The sequence below is a fragment of the Lissotriton vulgaris genome, chromosome 3_1 (genome assembly GCF_964263255.1).
Source record: "Lissotriton vulgaris chromosome 3_1, aLisVul1.2, whole genome shotgun sequence".
NCBI lineage: Eukaryota > Metazoa > Chordata > Amphibia > Caudata > Salamandridae > Lissotriton > Lissotriton vulgaris.
In genome coordinates, this window is record NC_141689.1 from 1415993562 (window position 1) to 1416011112 (window position 17551).

Consider the following 17551-nt stretch of genomic DNA (forward strand, 5'->3'; position numbering starts at 1 on the left):
TGAGGTGTATTTCTACATTAAACCTATTTTGTTACCTGGCTGCAGGTGAGGAGATTATTTAATAAATATTATACTGGTGACGATTGAATGTAGTTACAACTCAACATGGAGTAGGAGTATTTATCTGATAAATAGCGGTAGATTTGTGTGTCTTGAGAAAAAGAGGAACAAGCATTGAAAATGTAATAGGTCTCGCCTTTGATTAAGTTAAAGCCATTTGCTTTGCTAATTGTATTGCATACCAAAGCAAATGACTTTAACTTAATGAAAGGCAGGACCTATTGCATTTTTAATGCCTGAGACCATCCCAGAGTGAGCTCTGAAAACTGACATTTTATGTTGCAGCGTCTGAGAACAGGCCGGGCAGCGTACAGAGTGGACAGCCCATGCGAAGGACTGGTTTTCAGGTGAGAAGGTCCCGGTGACAGTGCAGACACTTGATGTGATCCTGGGCAGCTAGCTAGCAATGTTGATCTGTGTTGCCTTTACATGCCATGTGATAGGAACTGTGCGATCTGAGGGGCTGTTCTGCTGCATTAATCCCTGGATTGTCGGAACTGCTGTTGAGATATGGATCCGTGGGATAGCTCAGCTGTCTGGGGCCTCCTCGTTTAACTTCTGAGACCCCAAGGGTATCTCTATATTAGGTGAGGCCTTGACTTGTAGGTTCTGTGTGGAATGAGAGATAGCTGTGCTGTCGGAGGCTTAATCCTGTATGGTCTCGAGGCTAACTCTACTTTCTTAAGCCAACACCTGCAATGTTTTTGTACCTTGAGAGATAGTTCTCCAGTCTGAAGTTATAGCCTTTGAGCCTTGTTATATGCGCGATAGAACGGGTTTTTCTTATGCAGACTCTATTGTTCTGTGTCCTGCAGGGTAGCTCTGCATTTTTAGGCCTGTGTGTATGGGATAGCAGTACCGTCTGGAACGTGAACTTGTTTCCCTGTCACGAGGGATCGCTTTGCTCTGTGAAGATTAGGCCTGTAAACTTTGTCTAACTTAAGCGACAGCTCTGTTGTCTGAGGCATGAGCTGTGTTGGTTATAATCCGAGGGATAGTTCTGCTATGTGAAGCCTGTGTTTTTAATATTTGTGTAACCTGAGGGATAGCTTTGCTGTGTGAGGCAGAGTCTTTAACTTCTGTGTAACCTGATGGAGAGCCTGACTGTTTAAGGCCGGACTATTTAAGCTATGTGTAGATATTTTTGGAATGGCTTGTGCTGTAAGTTTAGTTTCCAGAGAAATCGTACTGCTGTCTTAAGTTAGAGCCTATGTGGCTTTCTGAACGTTTAGAATGCATCTGTTATCAGGCTTAAACACGTAAATGTGTTCTCACCCTATTCCATCTAATATTTAGATGGCAGGACCCCTTAATGTTTGTGCTGTAACCAATACGATTCTTTTGATGTAACACACCTTCGTGTGTTCAGCAGTGGAGTGCACATGCCCCACCTACAGAAACAGGCCTCTTGTCGGCATTACAGAGCCCTGGGCAGACTGCACAGTTTCAAAGATACAGACTTCATGCACTGCACCGGCATCACCGACCCTTCTGGAGGAGGGCATCTTGCCCTGTGCACAGACATGGCAGCCTTGTGTTGGCACTGCAGAGCCCTGGGCAGAGGGAGACAGCTATCTGGCGCTACACAGAGAAACCGGTCGGAGCTGTGACAAGGAATGCCACATCACTGTGGTCGTCATGTTAAAATAAGGAAACATCAAGGGTCCATCAAGTAACTAAATCTCAACATGGGAACGACCAAAGAAGTAGAATAAGGTCACACATGCAAATTCAGTGCACAGGACTCTTGAACCTCACTAATTAGTCCTGCTCAATTTGTTTTGGGCCAAAAAAGTAGGAATATCGCATTGCCGATGAGCTCCTGCTCATAATAGATCTGTACCAGATTTTCGTGTATTATCAGATTACATCAAATTGGCCGATATGATGTATATTACCGTTCAAGCAAGGAAGGGCCGGCTTGGATAACATCTCCAAAGAGAAAAATACAGTATTCACTGGTAAAAGAAAAATCCTGAAGAAGGCATTTGCCGAAACGCATTGGTGGTATTCTGCAAATCACTACCAGTGTTCTTGTTTAAATAATGTCAATTTTGCTGCATATTGTGGTTTTAACATAAAATGTGATAAACAACATGCTACTTAACTGTGAACTCCTAAAGATTTTGCGGTTGAATTTACCAGTATAATGCAGGTAGCAATGTGTGATTCTTTATGTGTTGAAGTAAATTGTGTCCAAATTGTATCTATATATATATATTTTTCTACCTACAAAAAATACAAAAAGAATAATAAAATTAATAATATTTTTCTAAATCGGTTGATACATTGTTTGTTATGTGCTAAAGTGTCTAGAGTTTGCGCACTACCTTATTGCCAATCAGCATTGAGCCTGGTGCTTCCATTTTTTGAAAAATAGCATTCTGGATTTGCGCTGACATTAATGACACTGGTACATTCTTAGGAAGAGTTAAAAGAACAAAAAACACTCCGGCAGGGACATAAGTCAGGCCCCCCAGAGCAACAATCTATGTGAAGGGGGCGGGGGAGTGGTCTTTTTCTAACTCTTTATGGGGCCCTTGGTGAGCCCAAGGCCGCTTGTGATGTTTGAGAAATGGGAAACTTGAATACTGCTGGGACGGGATGGATAAGGGGGAACGGGACATCATTTTGCTATTTGCACTGCATCCCAGATATGGATTTATGGTTCGGCGTGACGTGAGAATAGAAGGGCCTGGCACTGTCTTGGGCACACAGCATGATGTCCAAGTTAACTCGGCGGGGCTACTTTTTTGGGGCAGCCTTGGCCCGGAGATAGCACTGAAACACTGATTTGCCCTGCCCGGATTGCACAATACTGGCAAATCCCGTTGTGTCTCAGAGCGCACCAAGCGTCTGCAGTGGAGCTGGGAGCTGTGTTTACCTACGTCAATCATTCGAAGAATGCAATGTGTACATAGTTTAATTGCTGTGCTTCCTGGAGCGATGGCCTTCTGTGTGGGCATTGTTGAACACACTGCAAAGATCACAGAGGGCAGCTGCCTGCTCCAGGAAGTGTGTAGTAATTATTGAAGGGACGGCTCGGGTGTAACCCAGAATACAGTGCTTTTAGCAATCTGTGCCACAAAAGGCCTGAAAGAAAGATGAGCGATGACTTTCATGACACCGCAGAAGTCTCCGAAGTACTCCTGGGAACCCATCACCAGCATCGATCTCTTGTCTTTATGGGCCATGTGTTTTTAGAAACACATGGCCCCATAAAGATAAGAAACTCCTTTGTGACAGCAGCAAAGCAGGCCACCAAGTCTGGCTCGGAGGCGAAAGGGTGTCAACCAAAAACCCTCATTTCCAATGGCAGGCCACCGTTTAGCATAAACAGTGACGCCAGCCAATGGAAAGGAGGGGCGGGGCTTAAAGCCCTCTTCTGAAAGTCCTTGTTAACAATAAATCTGAGGCCTGTAGCAGTTGCGGTGGTGCTCGTGCATTGGGTGCTGGAAGGCAGGTGCACTCCAAGCCACGGAGCATGGAGAAATGTGCCCAATTGCTGAGCAAAACTGCGGCATCAACCGGGACGTGGTGCGCATAGAATTGGGCCCTTTCGCCTATAGAAACAAGCGTGGAAGCAACGCAAAGCGGCCATATTGGAAGGAATTGGGCGGAGACTAGCTTGTCTAGTTTCCAACCATGGTGCCGGCTTGAACAGTTGTGTGTCAAGCTGCGCTCAGCAGCAACAGTATGATATGATATGATATGATATAGTTTTTATAAAGCGCGGCTTACACTCCAAGGAGCATCTTGGCGCTAGTGGTAAGAGTGTCATCGGAAAGAAAGAGGGAAAGTGCTGGCAAAAAAAAGGGGGGGGGGGAGTGCTGAAACTAAAGAGAGTTAGGTTAGATTAGTTTTAGAACTAACGTGTCAGGCGCATTACAGGAGTAAAGGAGTATTGGTGTATGAGGTAGTTAAGCTACCGAGTTGTTGGTAGAGCAGCGATGAACTGCACACCATCAAGCTTTGCCAGTCGAAGGAGCGATGACTGGCACACCTCATGCACAAGGATGGGCTTAGTCTGTCTATTGTGAAATCCTTGTGACAGGTTCTTTTGATAGTAAGATTTGGAGTTTGAAGTAATTGTACTATCGGTGACAGGCACACCTAGGTCTGTCATTGTTCATCTTGATTGTATTTTTTTCAAACTCTCCAAACAATAGTTTTTTCTTTCTGTCAGTATTGCATGTGTGGTTATTAGTGGAGTTGAAGGGTCCTGAACAAGTATTTGCTCTGAGAGTCTGTGGCAGGCACATATATGTTTATCAATTCATGAGAGGAATTTGTGTGCAACCATTTGTTTGGAAGTGCTTGATTGTGGATATTAAACAAATTGTGGCACCGCCGTGATAGTAACTAAAGCTAATGAAAAGGTTTTGTTGGTGTCGCACATTGTGGGTGCATAAGAATATTATACCATGCAGAATGTTATGCAACCTCCATTTTTTTAAGTAGCCCAGGTGAGCCGAGTGTACCATTGAGCAAGTGGGAAAAGATGTTTAACCACTATGCAAGAGTGTGTGCAGAAAGGAGGCATTGCACTTCTAATGCATTCTATGATGGGTGAGGGACAAAGGGTCATGGAGAATCTCCCAGATTTAAGCGCAGAGGAACAGAGAAATCTAAATGAGTATGAGATTTATTTATTAAAGCTGGATAGACACTACCTCCCCCAGAGTGAGCATGATTATGGAGAGGTATCATTTTGGAAAGCGCGAATAGGGAAAAGAAGAAACAGTTGAGGAGTATATAGCGGGCCTAAGGAAGTTGGCAGCTACATGCAAGTTTAGAGTGACGTTAGAGGAGAGAATTCATGATCAGTTTGTATTGAGGTGAATGAGTGCCAAGATCAGGAAGGAGTTGTGGTTGAAAGACGAACTACTTTTGGAGACAGTAATTATGGTGGCTAAGAGAGTAGAGCACATGTTAAAGTGTGTTTCAGAGCTGAGCTCTAAAAAGGAAAAAAGTGTTCCAAGTTCTGATAAGGTGGAAGAATTGGTGTGCAAGGTAAAAAAAGAAGAAGGTGGTCAAAGAAAAAGAGAAAGAAGTGTGTGCAAAACTCATGGGGTAATGTTTCAGGTTTGGCAATAGTAGTCACAGAGCAAATTTGAGTTTGTGCCCAGCCTTGAGTGTTTATTGTAATAGATGTGGAAGGAAAGGCAGTGTTGTCACAACAGGGGTAAGTAAAGATTTTAAGGAGGTTTCACACTAAATTGTGTTACAAGAAAACAAGACAATGAAAAGGGGCGACCATCCCAGTGAGTATGTGGTCATAGATGGAGTGAAAGTTCACATGCGCTTTGACTCCTGTTCTCCTTTAACTGTTATTTCCAAACAGAGTTCTGTACAAAAGTTGGAGAAAAGGAATACTCTACACTCTATGGATGTGAACCCAGGAGGGTATGGGGGCAGCCTACAAGAATGCTTGGTTATTTTGAAGGCTGTTTGGCGTTAGAAGGAAGGCATGTAGGAGGGAAAATATATGTGTCTAATAAAGGAGACAAGGTATTGAGTTGGCCACACCAGAGGTTGTTGTGTGTGGTGTTTAACCCCAATGCTGAACCACAGGTACAGGTGCAAGAGAGATTCCCATAGGTAATACAGATTTTGCCTCACAGTTTCCAGAGGTTTTCACAGAGTCTTTGGAGTGTCTGAAGAACTACAAGCATAGTATTAAGTTGAAGGGGGTGCGATTTCTGATAATGCTAACTTAAGAAGAATTCCAATGGCATTACAGGATCAAATTGATGCAGAACTTAAGAGGTTGGAGGCGACAGGGGTCATAGTGGAAGTTGAGGCTACATAGTGGTTGTCCCCCAATGTGGTGGCCAAAAAGGGTTATGGAGACGTTATGTTGTGTGTGGGCCTAAGGGCACTGTACAGAGAGGTTGTGGTGGACAAGTTCCATATTCTCAGCATTGAGAAGATAATTTCAATGTTTGGGAGGAGTGAAGTTCTTCACCACATTGGACTGAGCATCAGCCTACAATCAAGTGGATTTGGATGGTAGGTCGCAGGACCCTCACGGCATTCATAACATCAATGGGTGCCTACAAGTTCATGAGAATGCCGTTTGGTCATGTGTGTTTGGCATCAGTGTTTCAAAGCATTATGGGGAAGGTTCTAAAGAATTTGGTTGGAGTTAAGTGCTACCAAAATGATGTGGTAATATTTGGTAGTACTGTATAGGAACACAATGACCATGTTTGTGAGTTATTGGAGACTTTAAAGGATGCAGGTCTTATATAACAAGGAGCAAATGTCATTTTGGTGTGGTAGAGGTGGAATACCTAGGCACCCTAATCTTGGGTGTTGGTGTGAAGCCCAAACAGGAGTTGGTGGACACCATAATCACGTTGGAAACACCACAATCTAAGGGGGATTTAAGTTCGTTTTTTGGAAAGGTGGATTATTATGGGAGGTAGATATGGAACTTGGCAGGAAAATCAGTGAATTTGAGAGGATTGTTAAAAAAGGGCAAGGATTTTGTGTGGAGTGAGTTATGTGGTATAGAGTTCAGGGCAACCAGAGGAGTTGAAAGATTCACCATGTCCTCAGGCCTTTACACCAGGCGAGAAAACATACATCCTGATGGATGCCAGGGCAAAAGGTTTGGGAGCAGTTTTGACCCAGAGGAGTAAAGGGCAAAAATGACTGATAGCCTGTGCCTCAAAAACATTGAACGTCTCTGAAAAAAACTATTTGGTGATAGAAAGACACTGGCAATTTTCTGGGCCCTTAGAACATTTTAGAATTTCATTTGGGGGACCAAATTTATGGCATTATCAGATCATAAGTCATTTGCGGACATATTCAAAAAGAAGGGGTTGGATTGTATTTCAACAAGAATTCAGAGATGGATAATTGCTGTACAGGAATTTCATTTTGGGGTGGTATATCTCCCAGGCATACAGAAAGTTAGTGCAGATTGCTTGTCGAGATTGGTGGATGTGAAGCAAAGATGTGGAGGAAGATGTGTGTGATGTTACACAGGATGTGTGTGAAACAACTCTAGATGTCATAATAGAAGAGGAGTGGAAGGTACAACTTCAGAGGAATGAGGTCCTAAAGGAGGTGATGAGTGCTATAGGTCATGGAAGGTTCAGAGATTTTGAGAGAGTGTGCAATGTAGTCAAGGATGAGTTTTCGATAGACCGTGATTTGCTTTTGAGTGGAACTAGATTGATTCCACCTGCAAAATTGAGGTATACATTTATAAAGCAAGCACACGTGGGTCATATGGGAATAGTGAAACCAAAGACAATTTGAGAGCAAATTTTTGGTGGCCAGGACTTGATGTAGAGATTGAGCGAGCGGTCAGGGACTGTGTGAAATGTTTGTGCAGTGACAACGTGCTTAAGCCCATCATGTTACCATGGTTTGCAGAGATTTACTGAGTCAGCCATGGGAAGAGATGTCCAGACACTGTGGGCCCTTTGCAAGGTGAACACTCCACCCCTTACCTTATTGTATTGGTAGATCTTTACTAGAGGTGGGTAGAGGTAGTTAATGTCTGAGATATCTCATCTTCAGGGATCATAAAGTTCATGGACAGTATGTTTAAAAAGCGAGTTTATATATTAGTATTTTGTCTCACAATGGACCTCAATTTTGCTCAAAGGAAATAGAGAATTACCTAAGGACTAATGGCATTATCCACAGGAAATGTGAAATGTATCAACCAAAAACAAATCGCGCCATTGAAAGATTCAACAAGTACAATAAAGAGAGTATACAGTTAGCCTGGGTGAACCGTCAAGATTGGAAGAAAGAGATACAGGAGAGGATAACTGCATACCGCAGGCTGCCACATATAACTACTGGAAAGAACCCATTTGAGCTATTTGAGGGAAGCGCGCCAAACACTTGTTTATGTCCATGTTGGATAGATTGGGACAAAGGCATAAAGTGCAATGGTTCAACAAGTTGGAGAGGTCAAGAAGGGAAATGCCTGGCCAAGAGAAAAGAAGATTTTTACAAAAGGAACAATGTCCATAAGGTTGATGTAAAAGTAAGTGATGTGGTTAAAATTAAAGCACTTGTAGGATGTGCAGCGTGCTCAAAGTTTACTAAAGCACAAAAAGTAATAACGTTGTTTAGTAATGTTGTTAAACAGCTGATGGCAGGATTTGGAACAAGAACAAGGTTGTGGTTTTGGAGAAAAGGATGAGAGAAGAAATGAGCATGAGTGGTGGGAAAAGAAGCAATGAAGGTGAAGGATAGCGTAGCGATATGCATAACAGTAACAAGGGACAAGGTGTGACTGCAAGTTCTGATCGGGGATCTTAGAGTGATGGGATTAGTACAGTAAGAGTGAGTTATCATAGGAAAGTGCCACCATATTATCTTAAAGATTTTGTCACTGTATAAAGGGTGGTGGAATAGCTTTGTTGTTTGAACACTACTACCTCAACCCAGTTTGGTCTAGTGTCAATGATGATCAGTATTGTCTATTCAAATGTTATTATTTAATTTATAAGAAGGGAGATGTGTGGTGTCTCCTGCATGTGGTTCTAGAAATAGAACCACATGCAGATTAATGGAAGTAGGAATGTTCATGTGGAAGGCTCTGTTTCTATTGGCGGTGTCATCAGTAGTCAGTTGATCTCAGCTGATGATGGATGTGGTGTATTTCTACATTAAACCTACTTTGTTACCTGACCGCACGTGAGGAGATTATTTAATCAATATTACAACTCCTCCATACCTTGATGATGTGTGGGTAGTCAATAGTCCGAAGTAGATGCAAGTGCAGGTTGATATTTCGAATTCTATAATCAGGTAGAAAACCTTCATAAACGACTCACATCCAATAATGTGTACACAAGTTGTTCTGCCTGGTCAAAAATTCTCAAGATGTGTACTTGAGAATGTCAGTTTCCCAAATGCATCGATGACTGTTATAGTAGGTAAGTGTTGTGTACATGTTTGTCAATTGGAGAAGTGTACGTTTTTACCAACAAATTGTATAACCTGGCTCCGTTTTTCCCATTTGCAGGCTTGATTATTGGGAAGGTTCATGTTATGTCAACATATTTGGTACCAGATGTCAATCAAATGCCATAATATAATTAGCTGAGTGGTAGTATTGAACACTCCATGCTCACCTTATCCTATCCTATCCACATTCTACCGTGTTGCGCTCTGCGTACAGACCACTTCATCGGAAAGCCCTCACAATCAGGGCTGGACTGGTGCTTTCGGGCACCGGGCAATCCCCCGGTCGGCTGGAGGGGGTGGGGGGCCGGTTTTGGATCAGGGGGGCCGGTTTTGTGAGTGGGGGCCGATTTTCGGTCCGACCCGACGGGTACAGCGTGTCAGTGTCAGACAGTCTGACACGGACACTCTGTACCGGTCGGGTCGGACCGAAAATCGGCCCCCACTCACAAAACCGGCCCCCTGATCCAAAACCGGCCCCCCACCCAGACAGTACTCACTCAGTCTTATAGTGCCGCGCCGCCCATACACTGCAGCAGGCAGCAACAAGCCTGATTGTCGAATTTGTCGACCTTTGCACTGACGTGCGGTGCAACGTAAAAAAAAAACCAAAGCGCAACGTTGGGGGAGGAGAGGGAGAGGTGCCTGACTGTGCGCAGCGCGCAGTTATTCCCTGCCTCCTCCAGCGCGTCTGCGCGCCGCCTAGGGTGCTGTCTTTCACGTATGTGCATTGAATGGGGGCAATTAAAACTGCGCAGTCTGTGTGCCCTACTACAGCAGGTTGCAGGCCCTGATCACGAGAGCCAGCCAGGAGAGGAGCGCCGAGTGGCCACCATAATGTAATTTATTGTACTGTGGTGGGGTGGCTAGGCTAGGTCCGGGGCCGCTGGCACCCTGCCCGCCCTCCTGTCCTGTGTCTGCCACCAACAGCACGGCCCGACCTGTGGTCCGTGACGGCGTGACCGTGAGTGAGTAAGTGTATCTTGACTGTCTTTAATGCAAACACTGAAGTTGGCGCAATTTATCCAGAAGATTGCCAGGTCTTTGCGAGGCCTTATCTCTTTATCTCTCTCTCTTCTCTCTTAGCTCTTTATCTCTCTCTCTTCTCTCTTAGCACTTTATCTCTCTCTTAGCTCTTTATCTCTCTATCTCTCCTCTCTCTTAGCTCTTTATCTCTCAATCTCTCTTAGCTCTTTATCTCTCTCTCTTCTCTCTTAGCTCTTTATCTCTCTATCTCTCCTCTCTCTTAGCTCTTTATCTCTCTATCTCTCAGCTCTTTATCTCTCTCTCTTCTCTCTTAGCTCTTTATCTCTCTCTCTCTCTCTCTCTTAGCTCTTTCTCTCTCTCTCTTAGCTCTTTATCTCTCTCTTCTCTCTTAGCTCTTTATCTCTCTCTATTCTCTCTTAGCTCTTTATCTCTCTCTCTCTTAGCTCTTTATCTCTCTCTCTTCTCTCTTAGCTCTTTATCTCTCTCTTCTCTCTTAGCACTTTATCTCTCTCTCTTCTCTCTTAGCACTTTATCTCTCTCTTCTCTCTTAGCACTTTATCTCTCTATCTCTCTTCTCTCTTAGCTCTTTATCTCTCTATCTCTCTTCTCTTTTAGCTCTTTATCTATCTTCTCTCTCTCTCTCTTAGCTCTTTATCTCTCTCTCTTCTCTCTTAGCACTTTATCTCTCTCTCTTTTCTCTTAGCACTTTATCTCTCTCTTAGCTCTTTATCTCTCTATCTCTCTTCTCTCTCTCACTCTTAGCTCTTTATCTCTCTCTCTCTCACTCTTAGCTCTTTATCTCTCTCTCTCTCTCACTCTTAGCTCTTTATCTCTCTCTCTCACTCTTAGCTCTTTATCTCTCTCTCTCTCTCTCTTAGCTCTTTCTCTCTCTCTCTCTTAGCTCTTTATCTCTCTATCTCTCTTAGCTCTTTATCTCTCTCTTCTCTCTTAGCTCTTTATCTCTCTCTCTCTCTCTCTCTCTCTCTAGCTCTTTATCTCTCTCTCTCTCTTAGCTCTTTATCTCTCTCTCTTCTCTCTTAGCTCTTTATCTCTCTCTTCTCTCTTAGCACTTTATCTCTCTCTCTTCTCTCTTAGCACTTTATCTCTCTCTTCTCTCTTAGCACTTTATCTCTCTATCTCTCTTCTCTTTTAGCTCTTTATTTCTCTTCTCTCTCTCTCTTAGCTCTTTATCTCTCTCTCTTCTCTCTTAGCACTTTATCTCTCTCTTAGCTCTTTATCTCTCTATCTCTCTTCTCTCTCTCACTCTTAGCTCTTTATCTCTCTCTCTCACTCTTAGCTCTTTATCTCTCTCTCTCTCACTCTTAGCTCTTTATCTCTCTCTCTGACTCTTAGCTCTTTATCTCTCTCTCTCTCTCTTAGCTCTTTCTCTCTCTCTCTCAGCTCTTTATCTCTCTATCTCTCTTAGCTCGTTATCTCGCTCTCTTAGCTCTTTATCTCTCTCTCTCTCTCTCTCTCTTAGCTCTTTATCTCTCTCTCTCTTAGCTCTTTATCTCTCTCTCTTCGCTCTTTATCTCTCTCTCTCTCTCTTAGCCCTTTCTCTCTCTCTCTCTCTTAGCTCTTTATCTCTCTATCTCTCTTAGCTCGTTATCTCTCTCTCTTCTCTCTTAGCACTTTATCTCTCTCTTCTCTCTTAGCACTTTATCTCTCTATCTCTCTTCTCTCTTAGCTCTTTATCTCTCTTCTCTCTCTCTCTCTTAGCTCTTTATCTCTCTCTCTTCTCTCTTAGCACTTTATCTCTCTCTCTTCTCTCTTAGCACTTTATCTCTCTCTTCTCTCTTAGCACTTTATCTCTCTATCTCTCTTCTCTCTTCTCTCTTTATCTCTCTATCTCTCTTCTCTTTTAGCTCTTTATCTCTCTTCTCTCTCTCTCTTAGCTCTTTATCTCTCTCTCTTCTCTCTTAGCACTTTATCTCTCTCTCTTTTCTCTTAGCACTTTATCTCTCTATTAGCTCTTTATCTCTCTATCTCTCTTCTCTCTCACTCTTAGCTCGTTATCTCTCTCTCTCTCACTCTTAGCTCTTTATCTCTCTCTCTCTCTCATTCTTAGCTCTTTATCTCTCTCTCACTCTTAGCTCTTTATCTCTCTCTCTTAGCTCTTTCTCTCTCTCTTAGCTCTTTATCTCTCTATCTCTCTTAGCTCTTTATCTCTCTCTCTTCCCTCTTAGCTCTTTATCTCTCTCTCTCTCTCTTAGCTCTTTATCTCTCTCTCTCTCTTAGCTCTGTATCTCTCTCTCTTCTCTCTTAGCTCTTTATCTCTCTTTCTTCTCTCTTAGCTCTTTATCTCTCTCTCTCTCTCTTAGCTCTTTATCTCTCTCTCCTCTCTTAGCTCTTTATCTCTCTATCTCTCTTCTCTCTCTCACTCTTAGCTCTTTATCTCTCTCTCTCTCACTCTTAGCTCTTTATCTCTCTCTCTCTCTCATTCTTAGCTCTTTATCTCTCTCTCTCACTCTTAGCTCTTTCTCGCTCTCTCTCTTAGCTCTTTATCTCTCTCTCTCTTCCCTCTTAGCTCTTTATCTCTCTCTCTCTCTCTCTTTTAGCTCTTTATCTCTCTCTCTCTCTTAGCTCTTTATCTCTCTCTCTTCTCTCTTAGCTCTTTATCTCTCTCTCTTAGCTCTTTATCTATCTCTCTCTCTCTTAGCTCTTTATCTCTCTCTCTTCTCTCTTAGCTCTTTATCTCTCTTCTCTCTTAGCACTTTATCTCTCTCTTAGCTCTTTATCTCTCTATCTCTCCTCTCTCTCTCACTCTTAGCTCTTTATCTCTCTCTCTCTCTCACTCTTAGCTCTTTATCTCTCTCTCTCACTCTTAGCTCTTTATCTCTCTCTCTCTCTCTGAGCTCTTTCTCTCTCTCTCTTAGCTCTTTCTCTCTCTCTCACTCTTAGCTCTTTCTCTCTCTCTCTCTTAGCTCTTTATCTCTCTCTCTCTCTCTCTTAGCTCTTTATCTCTCTCTCTTCTCTCTTAGCTCTTTATCTCTCTCTCTTAGCTCTTTATCTCTCTCTTCTCTCTTAGCTCTTTATCTCTCTCTCTCTCTCTTAGCTCTTTATCTCTCTCTCTTCTCTCTTAGCTCTTTATCTCTCTCTCTCAGCTCTTTATCTCTCTATCTCTCTTAGCTCGTTATCTCGCTCTCTTAGCTCTTTATCTCTCTCTCTCTCTCTCTCTCTTAGCTCTTTATCTCTCTCTCTCTCTTAGCTCTTTATCTCTCTCTCTTCGCTCTTTATCTCTCTCTCTCTCTCTTAGCTCTTTCTCTCTCTCTCTCTCTTAGCTCTTTATCTCTCTATCTCTCTTAGCTCGTTATCTCTCTCTCTTCTCTCTTAGCACTTTATCTCTCTCTTCTCTCTTAGCACTTTATCTCTCTATCTCTCTTCTCTCTTAGCTCTTTATCTCTCTTCTCTCTCTCTCTCTTAGCTCTTTATCTCTCTCTCTTCTCTCTTAGCACTTTATCTCTCTCTCTCACTCTTAGCTCTTTATCTCTCTCTCTCACTCTTAGCTCTTTATCTCTCTCTCTCTGAGCTCTTTCTCTCTCTCTCTTAGCTCTTTCTCTCTCTCTCACTCTTAGCTCTTTCTCTCTCTCTCTCTTAGCTCTTTATCTCTCTCTCTCTCTCTCTTAGCTCTTTATCTCTCTCTCTTCTCTCTTAGCTCTTTATCTCTCTCTCTTAGCTCTTTATCTCTCTCTTCTCTCTTAGCTCTTTATCTCTCTCTCTCTCTCTTAGCTCTTTATCTCTCTCTCTTCTCTCTTAGCTCTTTATCTCTCTCTGTCTCTCTCTCTTAGCTCTTTATCTCTCTCTCTCTCTCTCTCTCTTATCTCTTTATCTCTCTCTCTCTCTCTTTGTTTTGGCTTTTCTGTCTCCCAATTTTTCTTGGGGGGTAGAAGTTCAACCCCCCAAACTCACCCTAGTGGTTGCTCACGGCGCTTGCTCGCTACACACCATGTGGGGGTTGGTCTCACTTTTACTTTGTTCTCTCTGATTCACTACTTGTGTCTATTTTTGGCGCTCTCTGAAAGAATGCCTATGGATACATATGACTGGGTGGGTAACCTGATGTTCTTTAAGGTCATCATCTACTGTTTACTGTGCTTTGAAAGTTGATACAATTTGAATATGTAATGAAAAATGTGCTGTAAAATTCACCATTTTGGTCTGTAGTTTTTGAAAAATTTCTTGGGGGGAGAACTCCCCCAAACCCCCCTTGTGGCCGTCGGGCTCGCTGCGCTCGCTCGCTACGCGCCGGACGGGGGCCGGCTTGCTACTCGCCGGACGGGGGCTTATCTGGCAAAATTTGCCAGGGCTGCTTTCACTTCCCAGTCCGGCCCTGCTCACAATACCAAGAAAGAGATACTGAGCTGGGATCAGGGGCGGCTTTGGGCATGTGCAAGCTGTACACCTACACAGGGCCGCCAAACCCCAGGGGCCGCTACGCCAATATATATCCTTAATATAATAATTCTTCTGAGGATGGATACATATTTGCGTGGCGGCCCCTGGCAGGGATTTGGCTGCCTCCGGCTCTGTTCCACTTCCAAACACCCTGACCCCCCCTTTTCACTGGCCTCTGCGCCTGCGTTCCTCCGGGGGCCCCCTACCTACGCTTCCTGCCCAGGGTCGCCATGAGCCTAGAGCCAACCCTGCTGGGATCTTCATCAATGGAATGGTTAAAAGGCCAAATATGTTTGCCATAAAACAGCTGAATGGAGTCAAGAGAGATACATAGAGTGAAAGAGAGTATGAGATAGAAAAACTGTAGCTTCAGCATAACTAGAGAGCACCGTGGCCTTCTGTTAATTTCTCCTTGTTCTTCTGAATGTTTCTCATTTGTGGCTTGTTTCACAGAACAGAGAATTGGAAAGGCTGTACATGAGTGCAGCAATCACCGTGCAACTCCCAAGTAAGCCACTAAACTGGTGGCCAATCCTTATATGGTTAAAAAAAACAGAGAGCGGGGGAGGACGCTGCTCGTTTTAAAAGCCCGCGAGGATCATTCCAAGCAGATTCCTAACAGCAGGCCGCAAGTCACGCTATGGCTGTTCACACAGCAGCCCGAGTATAATTGCATTAAGCAAAACAAACACTCCCACGCTTCCTGTCGCTGATGCAAAGAAGGTTTAACTATCTGTTAATTAGTGAAGCTCTCTGTGTTTTGACTGCTGGCTCGAAATAAAATTTCTATTTTTGGACAAAGCACACTTTCAAATGTTTTGCTGCTGTTTTTTCTTCCAAACTGCAGGCAAAGGAATCTGTCAGTGACGATTGACCACCAGCAAGTGGTGATTTCAGCGGAACCTCAGTGGCTAGTTATTCCCTCCCATGGTGCAGCTCCTAGCCAAGGCCACAGCTCCGCTGGTAGACGTTGAGGGGGATGGTTCAAGAAATCTGCAGAGGGCATAAGTGATACGAAATAGCTGCCCGTGGTATCCACCTGAGACAATCAAGACACCTAGGGGCATTTTTACAAGCCCTTATCGCAACAGGGACGTCGTAAAAAGTGACGTTCCTCTGGCGATAGGGGCTTGCAAATATGCCCCGGTGCAACCCTGCATTTTCAGAATGGCGGAGCGTGGCGTTAGCAAGTTTGCTTAATGCCATGAACCATCATTCTGTTGTACATATGCCCCCTAGTGTACAAATTGGGATATTTTGTGTGTCTTTAAAGTCCACCAGTATGGTAAAGACACCAAGTGGAAGATAATCAAATAATCAGGATTTATAAAGCGCAGCTTATCATCCAGTAGGGTATCCAGGTGCTTGCAAGTCCAGGAGACGGAAGTGAGGTGATGGTCCAGAGTTGCGTGGGGAGGCTGTTCCAGGTCTATGCTGCGATGTGGGAGAAGAATTATCCTCCACTTCTGCTTTGGTAGATAATCAAAATCTGTTGATGGCATTTAAATGGCAAAAGGCCTACAATATCTACTTAATCAGTTTAGGTGGCTTAGGTCTCCTTTAACATCTGCCAGAGTGGGGAAGACACTTAGGGCCTGATTTAGAGTTTAAGGAACATGATACTACATTGCAAATGTGACGGAGTACTCTGTCCTCCAAACCTTTGGCCTGTCCTCCTCATTTAGAGACTTAAAGAAGGGCAGACCATACATTTTCTGTTGATTGAGCCAACGGGGGGCCAAAGAGAATTTAGGGAAACACAGATGGAACACACAAAAAGGGTTAAACTGTCAGTATTCAAATGCCATGCCTCTCTTACAATCTGGATGCTGTCTTCCAGTAAGTTAGTGAGACTTTAACATATGTCTGGGTAAAAATCCACCGCCCCTTAAGTGGCAGTCTACCACATCACAAACGCTTCCCAACACAGTGGCGGACCATTACACTGGGTAGGTCACTCAGAAGACTACAATTTCTGGTAAGATCTGCAGCACTCCATGCTGCAACTGATGGCGGAGTTAATGGTGGATTTACCAGCAGGATGCCTGGCACATGACAGCCTTTCTTTTGTGTAGTGAAACAGCTGGAACTGAAAAATGGATTTTCCTGCAATTCCTGTTACCAGCCTACTTGAAATCAAGGCCTTAGACATGAGTGTAGTTCATTCTGTCTGGGTGGCTGGCCTAGCTTTAGGCATGGGAGAACTAGGCGCAGGGTGCCTAGATTTAGACAGGCAGACCAACTTATCTAGAAAACTGTTTTAATCACTCATTTTTTTATTCCAGACTCCTGCTTCCTGTTCAGCCTTCCAAGGTGCTGCTCTTGTTCCCTTCCCTTAGTTTCTCCCCATTTAATTTCTCATCCATTCCCTCTCTCTCTCGCACTTCTTATAGCCTCTCACCTTAAATTTAGCACCTGAGCAGGCAATTTACATGATGGTGGGGCCTGATCTGTGGACGCAAACGCTCCACTAACATTGCCCAGCGTGCTATCTTAGCAAAGGCGAACCCCACTGGTTGAAACGGGCTGTTATGCTAGGCTACAGATATATGGGTGGCAATTCCGTTTGGATCCTGATTCTGATGTGGGAATCTATGATCACTCTTGTATGAAAATATTCTATGCTTATATAACACTAAGCCTCAGCAATATATCAGATCCATTAACATCATAGCTATATGACCAGCTATGTGTGAGACCAAAGGCACTGTCACAGAACACTTCATATTGAATGTCCTGTGTGCAACCGGGAGGGATAAAATGTTGTGTGATACACAATATTAAGCTGCGCATGATCAGATTTTGCCTCAAACTCATGTAAAGGAGATATTTCACATTACAATAAGGCTCAGAGCACATGGAGATCATTGCATTGCAGTTAAGGTCCACGTTCACCATATTTAACAACAAACACACTGAACAAACGGGAGTTACTCTGCGTACTCTACATTATTACATTATTAAGAATCCCTTTGAGCTCTCGGGACATTAATGCTACAAAGTATGATACTTTACATTGTCTATAAAGTACTTCAACGTCTTGTCAGAGTAGTAAGTGCTATATAAGTGGAATTATAATTTTAAAATGTATTGTATAAATTGTATACTTTTATGGTGACATTTTTTACCGAATAAAGTTATTTCACGGAATTATAATACAGTAAAA

General features: G+C 43.4%; 1 protein-coding gene across 2 annotated transcripts in view; it reads right to left on the reverse strand.

The window, feature by feature from the left end:
• Positions 1-17551, reverse strand: part of MAPK10 (mitogen-activated protein kinase 10) — a 561444-nt gene that overhangs the window by 313231 nt on the left and 230662 nt on the right. The gene's annotated exons all lie outside the window — the stretch shown is intronic.